Below are 13,958 nucleotides of genomic sequence, written 5' to 3' on the forward strand. Positions count from 1 at the left end.
ACCCCAATGGATTCTAGTTAACCACTCAGCCACAACTACTCAGACGCTGTTTCACCCTTATGAGTTTCATACCTTTTCTTATAGCACCATGATCAATATCAATGATTATAATTCTGGAAGACATTTCAGAAAATGGAAGATTTCAATTGGAAACAAAATTCCAGGCCTCACTGAAATGTAAAAATCTGATTTAAAGGTATAATCAAATGGAACCTTGTACAGTTCAAGGTTTTTTAAAATTCATAAGGTGGATTTCGAGTGACTTTGTTCCAAAGACCTCCTGAAAAAGGCTTTGAAAATGCCCAAAAGTCTGAACAGATTAATTTCCATGCAAAAAGACTTGCTGTTCATATGATCAGGTATTGAGCGTCTTTTAACCTCATCAAGATTCCCAAAACGCCAAGCAGTTAACAGAAGTGAGCATATTATTCTTCAGGTATATTTTGCTTGTGTCATACTTGCAATACAAGTCAATGAGAAGGTTAGAAAGACCCCTGGAAGGTTCCTGAGTGATGTTCACAGCATTTTGCGAGCAAAATAAAACGAAACCAAACTCAATTGATGCCCAAAACAATTCTTAGAAAAACATCACCAAACTATGTTTACAAAAATACTAGAAAACACTAAAAAGAGTGATTCAGGAGAAGAATCGCTGTCATTTATTGAAGCATTTTCGGCTAGAAATCCTTGTCAGCTTCAACCACATGGAAAAACTGTCATGTGAACATTGGCACAAGTTATAGAGTATGGTTGCTTGGTGTGACATAGATGGTATGACTTTTGCTTCATGAAGTCAAGATTAACTTTTGCGTTAAACTTTCTTGGTAGATAAATCTTTTTTGCAATGTGGATTTTAACTTTCTCTTTTTATGTTAAACAATGTGCATTGGCAAATTGAGTGTGAGCAGAAAAGACAAAACCGCAGTGCACAAAGAAATTCTCAGGATCCACTGAGATTTAAACTCAGATCACTGGATTCAGAGTTCAGAGTGCTAACCATTACACCATGGAACCATACAATTGATGGAGCTGGCTAGATTTTCTTTTCAAAACGGTAAAAGAGCATGTGTAAATTGTGGAAATGTGAGAAATTCACTCTGAATCCAGTGATCTGAGTTCAAATCTCAGTGGAACCTGGGAAATTCATGCATTATGGTGAAAACAGGTTCTAAAGCAGTTCTGCAAATGTATATCTAATACACAGTGGTAAATTAATATCTCCTCCCTTTTTATTCCACAAGTGTGGTTAAAGTTCCATGATATCACAACAAGGACAGTTTTAAAATGTTGATGAAATCTGGCTAATAATTAGCATGCTGGATCTATTAGCTGGAAAAAGAGTGAGAAAAAAAGATATAGCAAAACTTCTGCTCATCCAGAAGTCACTAAAGATTTTTCATGGTGTGCTAAAAGGTTCCATCGGAAAGATAATTCAAGTAGAGTTGTTGCAAATCAAAGTTCATATCCCAGTCCATCAGTCACGGCAGTGGTCTGTGTTCGCTGGAAAAGAGGAGGATTTGCACCACATACCTGATGGCACCTGCTGACTTTTTTTTTTATTTGGTGGTGTGACGCACAAGTGACATCGCACCAGGCTGAATAATCAAAAGAAGGTCTACAGATGCTGTTAAGCTGGTTCTACAAATCTGGTCCAAAGATCACAAACTATTTCCGTGGTGGATAGACTTGGGAATGTGCAAATTGATCTAGTCAGATAAATAGTCAAAATGTTACATGAAGTTGTACGTAGTTGGCAGGATTTGAACACTCGCAGGGAGACCCCCAAATGATTTCGAGGCCAACGCCTTAACCACTCGGCCACAACTACTCAGAGGCTGTTTTATCCTTATGAGTTTCACACCTTTTCTTATAGCACCATGATCAATATCAGTGATTATCCTTCTGGAAGACATCTCAGAAAATGGAAGAGTTCAATTGGAAACAAAATTCCAGGCCTCACTGAAATCTAAAAATCTGATTTAAAGGTATCATCAATTGGAACCTTGCACAGTTCAAGGTTTTTTAAAATTCATAAGAGTGACTTTGTTCCAAACACCTCCTGAAAAAGGCTTTGAAAATGCTCAAAAGTTTGAACAGATTAATTTCCATGCAAAAAGACTTGCTGTTCATATGATCAGGTATTGAGCGTCTTTTAACTAGTGTTGAGCCACCCCCGTAGTGTTTGAGTTCAGTTCTGTTCGTCGAACACCCGTATATTCGTCGAACTGTTGTTCGTCGAACACCGTTAAAACCAATGACAGGCAAACAAAAGCACATAGAAACACATAGAAAACACCTTCAAAGGTGTCCAAAAGCTGACAAACTGCTCAGAAGGCACAACTAACACATGGAAAAGTGACAAGCACATATAGTCATGCGAAAAGAAAAGATGTGGAGGAGTAAAAGGAGGGGGAGACACAGATATAGGCATGTCATGCCCTTCTAAAACCAAAAAAGTGCGAAGCTGACACGGCCAGTCCGTTCCTGCCCTTGCCATCTCCGTGTCACCGGGTTTGTGCTAGAGCTGCGGTGGACCCTGACGGCCAGCCCCCCTCTCCCAATACTGGTGCCTGTCCACTGGTGGGTCGAGCCCCCCCCGCGGAGGGGGGGAGTAACATCTGCAGAAGAAAGACCATCTTCCAGCCAAACTAATATGTCTACTTCATTTCGTGGGCAATGTGATGCGATCCCTTTCTTACCGACACGCCCATCGCTACAAATTCCAGATGAGGCTATCAAGTGCTCCTTCAAGTGGGCTCTCCTCCACCTCAACTTCAACATCACAAATACTCCAGTCCTCAGAGGTGTCACCCCAATCTCACTTGCTTCCTCATAGTTCCCAAGTCTCCAGCTGCCCTTCTGAGTTTGGGGTAACACAGATGATTGAGTCTGCACAGCTATTTACTCATACTATAGCCTGGGAAACGGAGGTCTGCTACAGAGCTTCTGTTAATCTAGACGAGGAAATGACCTGCACTGATGCCCAGAATCTTTATAAGTCAGATCCAGGACCAGATGAAGAAGGTTCTGAGCATAATGTAGACCCTCGTTCCCAAACTGTAACTCCTGTTGGTGGAGACAATGATGAAGACGATGATGAGACTCAAATACCTGATTGGAGTGACAACTTGACTTTTCGGTCAGGGCAGGAAGAGGTTGACTCTGAGGACGACGGGTGTGAGATCGCACAGGGTGATGATGACGAGGTTGGAGATCCCACTTACTGTCAACCCACAGTCAGCCAGTCGATGAGGTCAGCAGAGGAGGTGGAGGAGGATGTGACTAGCCTAGGGGATGGGGATGACTCGGTACCTGGGCCTTTTCCTGGTCTTGGGGATGTCGCGGTGGTCGGCTCCCAGGCCCGTACCCTGGGGTCACTCTTTAAAAGGGTGGATAATTGTTATTTTTATAAGAGTTCGTGATGCCACCTGTGAGAAGCACCAGCTCTGCAGCAGTCCACTGAGGCCGGTGATAAGGCAGCTCGATGGTATAGCTCACCACAGGTGGAGCTAGGCCTCAGAAAAGCGTATACAGGGGGAATGCAGGACAGGCGAGACCCAGCTGGGTCAGAGCAAGAACGGGAACGGATACGGTAGTCACTTCAGTACCTTTTACTGGTGGAAATTCAGGCACATCCCGGAGCACTGTAGGGTGAAGGGTGCATATCAGGATCCTCCCCAATGAATGGGTGTAGGGCCTCCTGTTTCTTGCCTCTGCGTAGTAAGTTTCTGGCCTGCCTGGAGCTAGGCTTAACTTTGTCTCTGTCCTGCACTGGCTGACCTTATGGTAGGGCCTTGTCTTGGAGTTCACGCTCCCAGTATGCGGGGCCTAAGCATCTCCTGGCTCTGTTATGTATCAGCACCTTAGCGATTCTGGGACTTGTAGTTCTCCAGGGATTCTGGTTATGCCTTACTGGGTCATAGAGATCCCGGTAAGCTCGGATCCGGTGTCCGGTAAATGCTTCGGGGTGAGCTGGTTAAGCTCCTCTGCCCCTTATGTACTAACTCGCCACTCGTCTTTGGTCTACTCGGGCCCTCACTAAACTATACCCACTAACGGCAGCTTGCCGCGCTTCACCGATCTTATGGTGCCGGCACACCTTAAGCTCTAACTGGGCTCCCTGAATCTAGCTAGCAGGAGCCTCGTGCTCCACTGCTGAACTGTTAACTGTGTTCTCTAGACTAGACTGAGCTCCACTGCAGACTGACCTCTCTTAGGCTTCTCTACTGCAGGAACTCTTCAGAGGAACAGAACTGCATAGCTCCACCTTCCCTATTTATATCCCTAACGGGCTCCCTCTGCTGGTTTGAGGCGGAAGGTGGAGATGTGTGAATGTTTATGCGGGCCTCTTGTGGAAGATTGCATCAATGCACTCTCCTAGGATCTGTGATACCAAGCGCAGAGGGGCGTCACAGATGCTATTGACGACGAGGTTAGGTTGCGCCTTCCTGGACAGAGACGGAGTACTGGAAGAACGTCAACAACTGCATCCTCAACCACAACTCTGCCTCTGACCACAAGTCGTAGTGGCTCTTCAGGTCGCATGGGCTCTAAGCATTGCATAGCCTGGGCATTTTTTCAGATCGATAAGGATGTCCCAACTCGTGTTATCTGTAATATTTGTCACCAAAAGCTAAGTAGAGGCCAAAAAATCCATAGTTTGAGTACTTCATGCATGAACCGTCACATGGTTACGAAGCATAAGTTGCAGTGGGAAGCTCACTGTGCTACAATGCGGCCTAGCGGGCCGGGCCAACCACCGTCTGCCCCATCTTGTGCATCTGCGGCCTCTTCATCCTCTGTGACTGGGGGGACAGCAGTCACACATGTTTTTGGACGCAGACCTGCCACCTCTTTACCCGCAACAGCCAGTTTGATTGGCAGGTCGTCAGTTCATTTGGAAGTGGAAACACCTGCTGGTGTTGAGCGCTCTCCAACATCGAGAGCACCACCTTTGGATCAAGGCAACCTAACATGTCTGCCTGCATCTTCCTCACAGACAGGCAGTTTGCTGGGGACACCCTACTCAACCCCGTCTAAGCACAACAGCCAGCCCTCGGTCCCTCATATGTGGACAAGTAAAAGACCTTTTTCTCTTAGCCATGACAAAGCTAAGAGGTTAAATTTCACCATCTGCAAGCTGTTGGCTACAGAAATTTTGCCTTTCCGCCTGGTGGACACAGAGGATTTCGAGACCTTATGTCCGTCGCAGTGCCCTAGTACCAGATGCCCAGTCGGCACTACTTCTCAAAGAAAGGTGTGCCTGCGCTACACCAGCATGTTGCACACAACATCAGCGCTTCTTTGAGAAACTCTGTGTGTGACAGGGTGCATTTCACCACAGACACTTGGACAAGTAGGCAGGGACAGGGGCGTTACATGTCACTGACTGGGCACTGGGTAACTATGGTGACAGCAGAACAAGGGGCTGCTGTCCAAGCCTTACCGTCCCCACGAGTTGTGCGTCAATCCTCTTTATCTCGAAGTTCCTCCACTGCTTCTGCCTCCTCAACCTCCTCTCGGTCCTCCACCTGCACCCAAAGCCTGTCTGGTAATGCCACCTGCTTTCTTACTGCGCAGAAGGAATCCTGCACACCTCCTTACTATGCTGGCAGCAGGGCTCAACGGCATCAGTGTTTACTTTGAAATGTCTGGGAAATGTGAGTCACACAGCTGAGGAGTTGTGGTCAGCTCTGGAGACCCAGTTTCATGAATGGTTGTCTCCACTGGACCTGCAACCAGGTAAGGCCGTGTGTGACAATGCTGCAAACCTGGGTGCGGCCCTTCACCGGGGCAATGTCACACACGTGCCTTGTATGGCTCAGGTGTTGAACCTGGTTGTCCATCAATTTTTAGCCCACTATCCCGGACTAGATGGCCTTCTGCAGAGGGCACGGTCGCTGTGTGCTCACTTCCGCCGTTCGCATCCCACAGCTCAACGACTTACATCTCTACAGAAGTCGTTGGGCCTGTCAGTTCACCGGCTGAAATGCGATGTGCCGACTTGGTGGAATTAAACTGCACATGTTGCAGCGACTGTGGCAGCACCGACAAGCCCTGGTGCAATACGTTCTGACGTATAGCCTGGGCCAACAAGATCCAGAGGTGGGGCAAATCACGCTGCAGGAGTGGTCTCAGATCAGGGACCCATGAAGTTGATGCGCCTCCTGGGCCGTGGGGTACCCGGAGCCGGGCCGATAGACGCAGGAGGTTGTAGTCACTGTGGCGGTGACCCGGTTGGTGACCCAGGGCGGTCAATCCAAGGGTAATTTGTATATATGGGTTTCATAATGTCCGACTATGTCACCTGTGGAGTGCGGCCAAAGGGGCCACCGCTGCGGAACAGTACTCTGAAGCTGGTGGTTTTGCAGCAATGGTATTATTACTTCCCACAGGAAGAGTGTAGCTTCAGGGCAGTGTGGGTGGATGATGGTGGTTGTAGTGCAGGGAGTCAGTAATGAACACAGAGTCCATGTGATGCAGTCCCAAGATCTTTACTCACAGTTGTTGCAGTCCAGATTACAGGTACCAGAGCAATCTCCCCCGTCATGCTGTGCGTACTCAGTGAGGGGCTCAGTCCACCCCCAGATAGCTCCGAAGTACTTAGCAGGAACCCCTTCTGTGTGTCCTTTCTCTGGCCTTCTCCCTGCACCTCACACCCAGTGACACTTCTATCCGTTATCCTCGGGCCTTGACGGGCGACATATGTGGCTACCTTCTTAGTGAGACTGATGTGGACTTTGGCCTGCAGTACATGAAATGCTGCAGCCTCCGGTTTCTAGTTGAGCCTTGCTGTTTCTCCGCTAGTTGAGGGACCGGTTCCCCTTATCTGGCCTGACCCCTCTACCTCCTGGTAGCAGCGGGCATACGGGTGTCCTTCTGCACGGCCTGTACCCTTAGGGTCCCTTCAGTTCCTGGAGCCTTCCTGCTCCCACTCCTCTCTTCTCTCCTTCAGTCCTGGGCTTCCCAGGCTAGGCCCGCCTCATGCAGAGCCTCTGCTCCTGTCACTTCTCCTCCTCTGACTGGCTTGCTCTTTCTAAGATGGCTTCCTATTTATACTCTCCCTGTCATGTGCTCCCCTAAGCTGCTCCCCTAAGCACCCACTACATAGGACCCTCCCGCCAGCTAGGGACCTGGGACTGTGCTCTCCCTTAGGAGCAGTCTCGCCCTACCCCCACTGCGGGTATGTGTTTGATGCAGGTGTTAGGGTCCCGAGCCATACTCCTTCTTTACCTGAGGGTGAGATACCACACCTCTGGGTGAGATGCAGTATTTCTGCGGCGACTGAACTCTCAGGGGTGCCACATACCCTTCTGCATAGTTTTGAAATGGCGACGAAGATGTTTAGTGCTGACGATGATGCCATTATCAGCATGACTATTCCGGTGATTTACATGCTGGAGCACACATTAAACAGAATTCAGAGTCAGGTGGTGGGACAAGAGGAGGTGGAGGAAGTAGAGGAGGAGTCGTATGCGGAAGGGATAACATCTCCAAGGTCCAGACGGTCGGCATCACAAAGGCGGCAGGCATGGGAGGGTGGGGGAGAGGGATTAACCAGGGCACATGGTAGCAGCCAAACTGTTGAGGAAGGTGCAGGAGCCGAGGAAGAAGTGGAGGACGAACTTGCGATGGGCATGTAAGACTCATCAGATGAGGGAGACCTTGATCACATTTCTGTTGTGCGAGGTTGGGGGGAGAGGGCAGAGGAAGGAAGCATGATTCTTACCTCGCTACCAACACAACAAGGACTTGGTCCTCCTGGATGCGCAAGACACATGAGTGCCTTCTTGCTGCACTACCTGCAACATGACCCTCGGATTGTCAGAATTCGAAGTAATCCCGACTACTGGGTTGCCACACTTTTAGATCCCCGGTACAAAAGTAAATTTTCTGAAATAATTCCTGCCATAGAAAGGGATTCATGCATGCAGGGGTATCTGCAGACGCTGTTGCAGAATCTTACATGTGCTTTTCCACAAAACACCGTTTGTGCACGTAGTGAATCTCACAGTTCTAACTTGCCAACCGTGGGACTGTCGAGTCTTCATCACTCAAACCGTAAGAGTAACACAGTATCTGCTGGTAACAGCAATTTTTTGGAATCATTTCATCACTTTTTTAGCCCATCCTTTGCAAGGCCACAGGAGACAAGAATTCTGACACATAGTCAATGCCTAGAGAGGATGGTACAGGAGTATTTCCAAGTGAACATCGAAGCCATGACTGTGTCACTGGACCCTTGCTCATTTTGGGATTCCAGTCTGGAAAACTGGCCGGAGCTCGCCACTCACGCCTTGGAGATCTTGTCATGCCCTGCAGCCAGCGTTCTCTCTGAACGTGTGTTCAGCGCTGCTGGTGGTGTGCTGACATATAAGCGCACGCGGCTGTCCACTGAGAATATAGACAGACTCACGTTCATAAAGATGAACAAATCATGTATTCGCAAGGACTTTTCTACCCCTGTGTCATCCTGGGGAGACTAAAAGCTTGAAGATTTGGTAAAATCACCTCACCAACCGTTTTAAGCAACTGTGGGGCAATTGATGCCACTTAACCTTCTGTCAGGGGCAATATGTTTCATAATGAGTTTAGGGGCATTGAGCATGTCAGGCACAGGCTAGAAAATTGGCTATATTTTCCTTTTTTTAAAATTTCAATGCTCTAAAAGTGATCAGTTACCTTAATAGGAATGTAATAAATGAGAATACAGATAATCACACAGCCTTTATAGTTAGGAAGGTACTGGGAGGAGGGTGTTTCCCAGACAAACCACTGAAAATAGAAAAATGAAACTAAGTGAGCTGCGCCTGTCAGATCAGTTGCCCCTGATGGAGGGTTAATTAACCCTAGAACGCATGACCATAAAAATCTACACTTTCACATACCTGGGGCCTTTTTGTCCCGTGTGCAAATAACATGGAATAACTGAAACTCAAATGACAAATAACTATATACATGAAGAATACCTAGAGTTTCAAAATTCTAACTAAATAATCTTGCAGAAAATAGAAAACAATTAATAGGGCGGGCCTGCGAGGCCCCAGGTATGCGTTCTAGGGTTAAGTGGTGTCTGTGCCACAATTTTGGGAAAAAATTGAGACTCTTTTTGGAGTCCCCTTGCTGTGTCTTACGTGACATTGGCATCGTCAATTTCAGGTGGGTTTGGTCACTCCCCTCCCCTTTTAACTGTAAGAAACTACATACACTATGGCTTGGGGTAACACAGATGGTTGAGTCTGAAGAGCTGTTTACTCAGAGATCTGCTCCAAAGCTTCAGTGTCTGCTAGTCAGCGTAGAATTTTTAACTGCATCTGACGCGCCCCCTGGGCCATATTCTTTAGTGGGAATATCCGGAGCCGGATCAGATGGGGGTTGTAGTCTTCCGAGTGGCTGTGACCCGGTCCGTGCCCAGGGTGTCAAACTCAGTTGTATGTGGCAGTCCTACAGATGTTATTAAGTTCTTTATTGTCGACTACGCCACCCGTTGTATTGCGGTCACTATGGCCGCCGCTGCAGCAGGGTCCGCTGAGGCTGATGGTGTAGGTGCAGCTTGTGATGGTATAACCCCCAACGGGTGGGGTATAGCCTCAGGGGGTCAGGTGCAGAGGATGGGGGTTGTGGTGGTGCAGCGTAGATGTAAAATGAAGACAGAGTCGGGTTGTGCAGTTTAGGGTATTTACTCACTGCTGATGTTCCGGTCACTCCAGCTTCAAGTGACCTCCCGAGCCGTGCTGCATCCACCAGGTCCTGGATCCAGCCAACCCCCAAGCGAGTCCGGAGCGTGACCCTGAGCTCTCCTTCTGTCCTTTCTCTGGCCGTCCCCACTAGTGATCCACCCAGGTCCAGCTCCCTCGGTCCTTCTGTTGGGAGACCCTTGGCCTTGGGTTCCCTGACCCTCCACGTGGTATGCCTTCGGGGTGGATGTGGTGGGTGGCCGTGGCAGACGCTGCCCACGGCCTCCGGTCTCTGGCTGGGGTGTGTTTTTGCCCCCACCAGCTTGGGTTCCGGTACCCTGATGCCTACTCTTCACCCGTGGATTGGATTTGGGGTCTCAGAGTCCTCTCTTCTGTTTCCCTCTCTGGGTCTCTCTTGCTTTCTCCTCTCTCTCTCTCTGGGGCTGCTCTGCTCCTCTGCTTCTTACTTCTCTGCAAAGACTGACTGACTGACCCTGTTCTCTGATGGTGCCCACCTTATATACACCCTCTATGTGTGAGCTCAGGTGACCAGCACCCAATGAGCTCCTATATTTACCCAGGCTGCTCCCCCTATCTGCCCCTACACTACTTGGGATGTACCACCCCCCTCCCACTCCAGCCAGGAACAGACTCGGTCGTACCTGCACATTTCTAAGTGGGAGTACCGTTGGTCTGTTCCCCGGAAATGGGATGTGTGTAGTGCATGCAGCCTACCGAGCTCAGTTCCACACTCCATCCTTACCCGGGAGTGGAATATCACACCTCTGGGTTGAGGTGCAATACCCCTGTAGCAGCCGAATCCTCAGGGTGCTACATTCCCCCCTGGTAAATCACAGCACGTCCTCGGGCTGTAAGACATAACACCAAAACATACAAATTTTTGCATAAACATATAAAACATATAAAACAATATATATATATATATCAATATAAAACATTCTCGTAGTCACTTCTTGATCCTAGCTCGACAGTCTTTGGAACTCGTGGCTTTCCTATAAAACCGGTAGGGGGCGCTTTAGGACGCGCAACTATTTACAAGGGGTATGGCCGCTCTCAGTCCTCGGCCAGGTATTAGGGAGGAATGACCGCTCTCAGTCCTCGGTCAGTGGGATTTAGGGAAATACGGGTAACAGTTCACACTTGCTGGTCCCAACGGGGACTATATTAGCAACAGTAACAATTTCAGTTCACGGTGCCCCGACGGGCAACTATATACAGCTTCTGCTTCGCTGTACTTAACGACGGCGTCCTCCTGCTCTTGCTTTATGGTTACCTTTGGCTTCAGACCCGTCCGGGTCCTCTTGTTCTTCCTCCTCACACCGCAGCTCTTCCTCCGTCAGGCGATGCACATGGAGGGCGTAGGGTCCTTTGGCACACTTGTGCCGGGTGAAGGTGACCTCGTCCCCGATGTAAAGGTCACGACCTCTGTGTCCCTCCGGTAGGTGGGACTCAACGTCTCTCCTGGTCACGAAGACGTCGCCTAGGGTGCGGTGGTCTCGGATGAAGCCCCACCCATGCTGCATGTTAAACTTTATCACAGTCCCGGTGGTGCGGGGACTATGCGCTGCACGGGGGTCTCTCCTGGCCCGGCTCTTCTGCTCCGCGCTCCTTATTTGAGCTTGCTGTTCCCGGACCCGCCTCTCTCTCCGCTCCCTCTCAAAGTCCTCGAGCTGTTGGCGGCAGCACTCAGCACGCTCCGCTGCAGCTGCCCGAGTCTCCTGAGTGAACCCCATAAGATCTTCTCCGGTGGGGTCCCACTCAAACTGCGCTTCTGCTAGCGGGGGCGAGATCCTCTTTACGGGCTTTGGAGCCGGGATCAGGGGTTCATCCAGGGGTCTCTCTTTCCGGAGTCGGGGATGGTGAAACTCCGGTGGCCATATAAATGGCTGCCCATCCGGGCACGTATGCTGGGCGTACAGGTCCTCTCCCAGATGCGGCACTCTTGGTCTTATGGGCGCGGTGGTGTTAGCGCCCGGGTTGCCCGGGCCTTGCGGCCAGGCCTGGGGTATCTGGAAGGTAAAGGGCACCGTAAGGACGGCGGCGCCCTGGGCTACTTGGCCCTGCGACCAGGCCGGGGGCTCCGCGGAGGTAGGGGGCGCTGTTGGTATTGCGGCGCCCGGGGGTACTAGGCCTTGCGACCAGGCTGGTGGCACTTCCTGCTTGGTCACGCTCGGGGTCGAGGCGTGTGACGTAACAGGGGTCGCGGCTCCCGTTTGAGGTCTAGTCTGCGGCGGTGACGTTGCAGCGACGGGCACGGCAGGATAGACTTCGGGCTCTGCGACGGGGAGCTGGGGCAGGTACGCGGTTTCCCGGTTTGGGGTATAGACGTCCCCTTTACCTGCCTCCACTCGTTCGGCTCCCTTCTCGGCGCCGTCTCCGGCCTTCAATCCTCCCGCGCCATCCTCAGAGGCGGTCTGTTTCCTCGTCTCGGGTGGCGTGCTCCGCTGACAGGTCTCGGTCTGCTGGGCCATCTCACGGCTCCACTCCGCCAACGTCTCTCGCTGCACCCGGGCCATCCTCCTTGCGAGGCCCTCCAGAGCGGTCTGTGCACACTCCCGGTCTCGGGGGAGCTGTGCTAGGACCTCCACTAGGCCTAGTGGGGTCGTTGTTTCCAGCAGGCTCCTGACCAATGGGTCGGTGCTGCTCTGCTCTCCTACTGTTGTCTCCAGCAGGCTCCTGGCCAACGGGCCGGTGCTGCTCTGCTCTCCCTCCTCTGTTTCTAGCAGGCTCCTGGCCAACGGGCCGGTGCTGCTCTGCTTTCTCGCCATCTCCGGGTAAGCTCCTCCGATATTCTTCTCCAGGCTTCTTGCCTCCGGGTGCGCTCGCTCTAGACTGCTCCAGGCGACACCCATCTTTGTTCTCTCCTTTCGTCTCCTCCCACCTCGAGGGCGGTCCCGGGGCCACTTGGTGACTGTCAGCTCCAGGGGCTGTTCTTTCACGCTGACAGACACCTCTAGCATCACAGTCTCTGTTGGTGGGGGCGGTTTCCACTTTTGGCGCCATTTTCGGTCCTGGCCCACGATGGGAGGTGGCCTCTCGCCACCCTCTGGCACGCCCATAATGGCGTCCGCTCTTCCAAGGCAGGAAACCTTTGGAAATGGCGGGAATCGCTTCCCAGTGGCGGGAAACTCTGCAGATGGCGGGAAAACGCTGTTAATGGCGGACAACCGGCGGGAATCGACCTGTGATAGAGTCCGATGGCGGGGACCCTCCGGAACTGGCAGGAGACTTCTTTTTGAGGTAAACTTGCACTTTTCTTCAGGCACGCAGTACCCGGGTGTTGCGGGCACGTAATCCTGCCGACTACGCCAAAGTTGACGCGCCCCCTGGGCCATATTCTTTAGTGGGAATATCCGGAGCCGGATCAGATGGGGGTTGTAGTCTTCCGAGTAGCTGTGACCCGGTCCGTGCCCAGGGTGTCAAACTCAGTTGTATGTGGCAGTCCTACAGATGTTATTAAGTTCTTTATTGTCGACTACGCCACCCGTTGTATTGCGGTCACTATGGCCGCCGCTGCAGCAGGGTCCGCTGAGGCTGATGGTGTAGGTGCAGCTTGTGATGGTATAACCCCCAACGGGTGGGGTATAGCCTCAGGGGGTCAGGTGCAGAGGATGGGGGTTGTGGTGGTGCAGCGTAGATGTAAAATGAAGACAGAGTCGGGTTGTGCAGTTTAGGGTATTTACTCACTGCTGATGTTCCGGTCACTCCAGCTTCAAGTGACCTCCCGAGCCGTGCTGCATCCACCAGGTCCTGGATCCAGCCAACCCCCAAACGAGTCCGGAGCGTGACCCTGAGCTCTCCTTCTGTCCTTTCTCTGGCCGTCCCCACTAGTGATCCACCCAGGTCCAGCTCCCTCGGGCCTTCTGTTGGGAGACCCTTGGCCTTGGGTTCCCTGACCCTCCACGTGGTATGCCTTCGGGGTGGATGTGGTGGGTGGCCGTGGCAGACGCTGCCCACGGCCTCCGGTCTCTGGCTGGGGTGTGTTTTTGCCCCCACCAGCTTGGGTTCCGGTACCCTGATGCCGACTCTTCACCCGTGGATTGGATTTGGGGTCTCAGAGTCCTCTCTTCTGTTTCCCCCTCTGGGTCTCTCTTGCTTTCTCCTCTCTCTCTCTCTGGGGCTGCTCTGCTCCTCTGCTTCTTACTTCTCTGCAAAGATTGACTGACTGACCCTGTTCTCTGATGGTGCCCACCTTATATACACCCTCTATGTGTGAGCTCAGGTGACCAGCACCCAATGAGCTCCTATCTTTACCCAGGC

General features: G+C 51.2%; 1 non-coding gene across 1 annotated transcript; it reads right to left on the minus strand.

Annotated features, from left to right (window-relative positions):
• Positions 1-942: 942 nt before the first annotated feature.
• TRNAQ-CUG (transfer RNA glutamine (anticodon CUG)) lies at positions 943-1,014 on the minus strand. The gene has a single exon. It is a non-coding gene; the product is annotated as a tRNA-Gln (tRNA).
• Between the last annotated feature and the right edge of the window lie 12,944 nt (positions 1,015-13,958).

The sequence above is a fragment of the Phyllobates terribilis genome, unplaced genomic scaffold, assembly GCF_046119375.1.
Source record: "Phyllobates terribilis strain yellow unplaced genomic scaffold, ASM4611937v1 Scaffold_13__5_contigs__length_258822181, whole genome shotgun sequence".
Lineage (NCBI taxonomy): Eukaryota > Metazoa > Chordata > Amphibia > Anura > Dendrobatidae > Phyllobates > Phyllobates terribilis.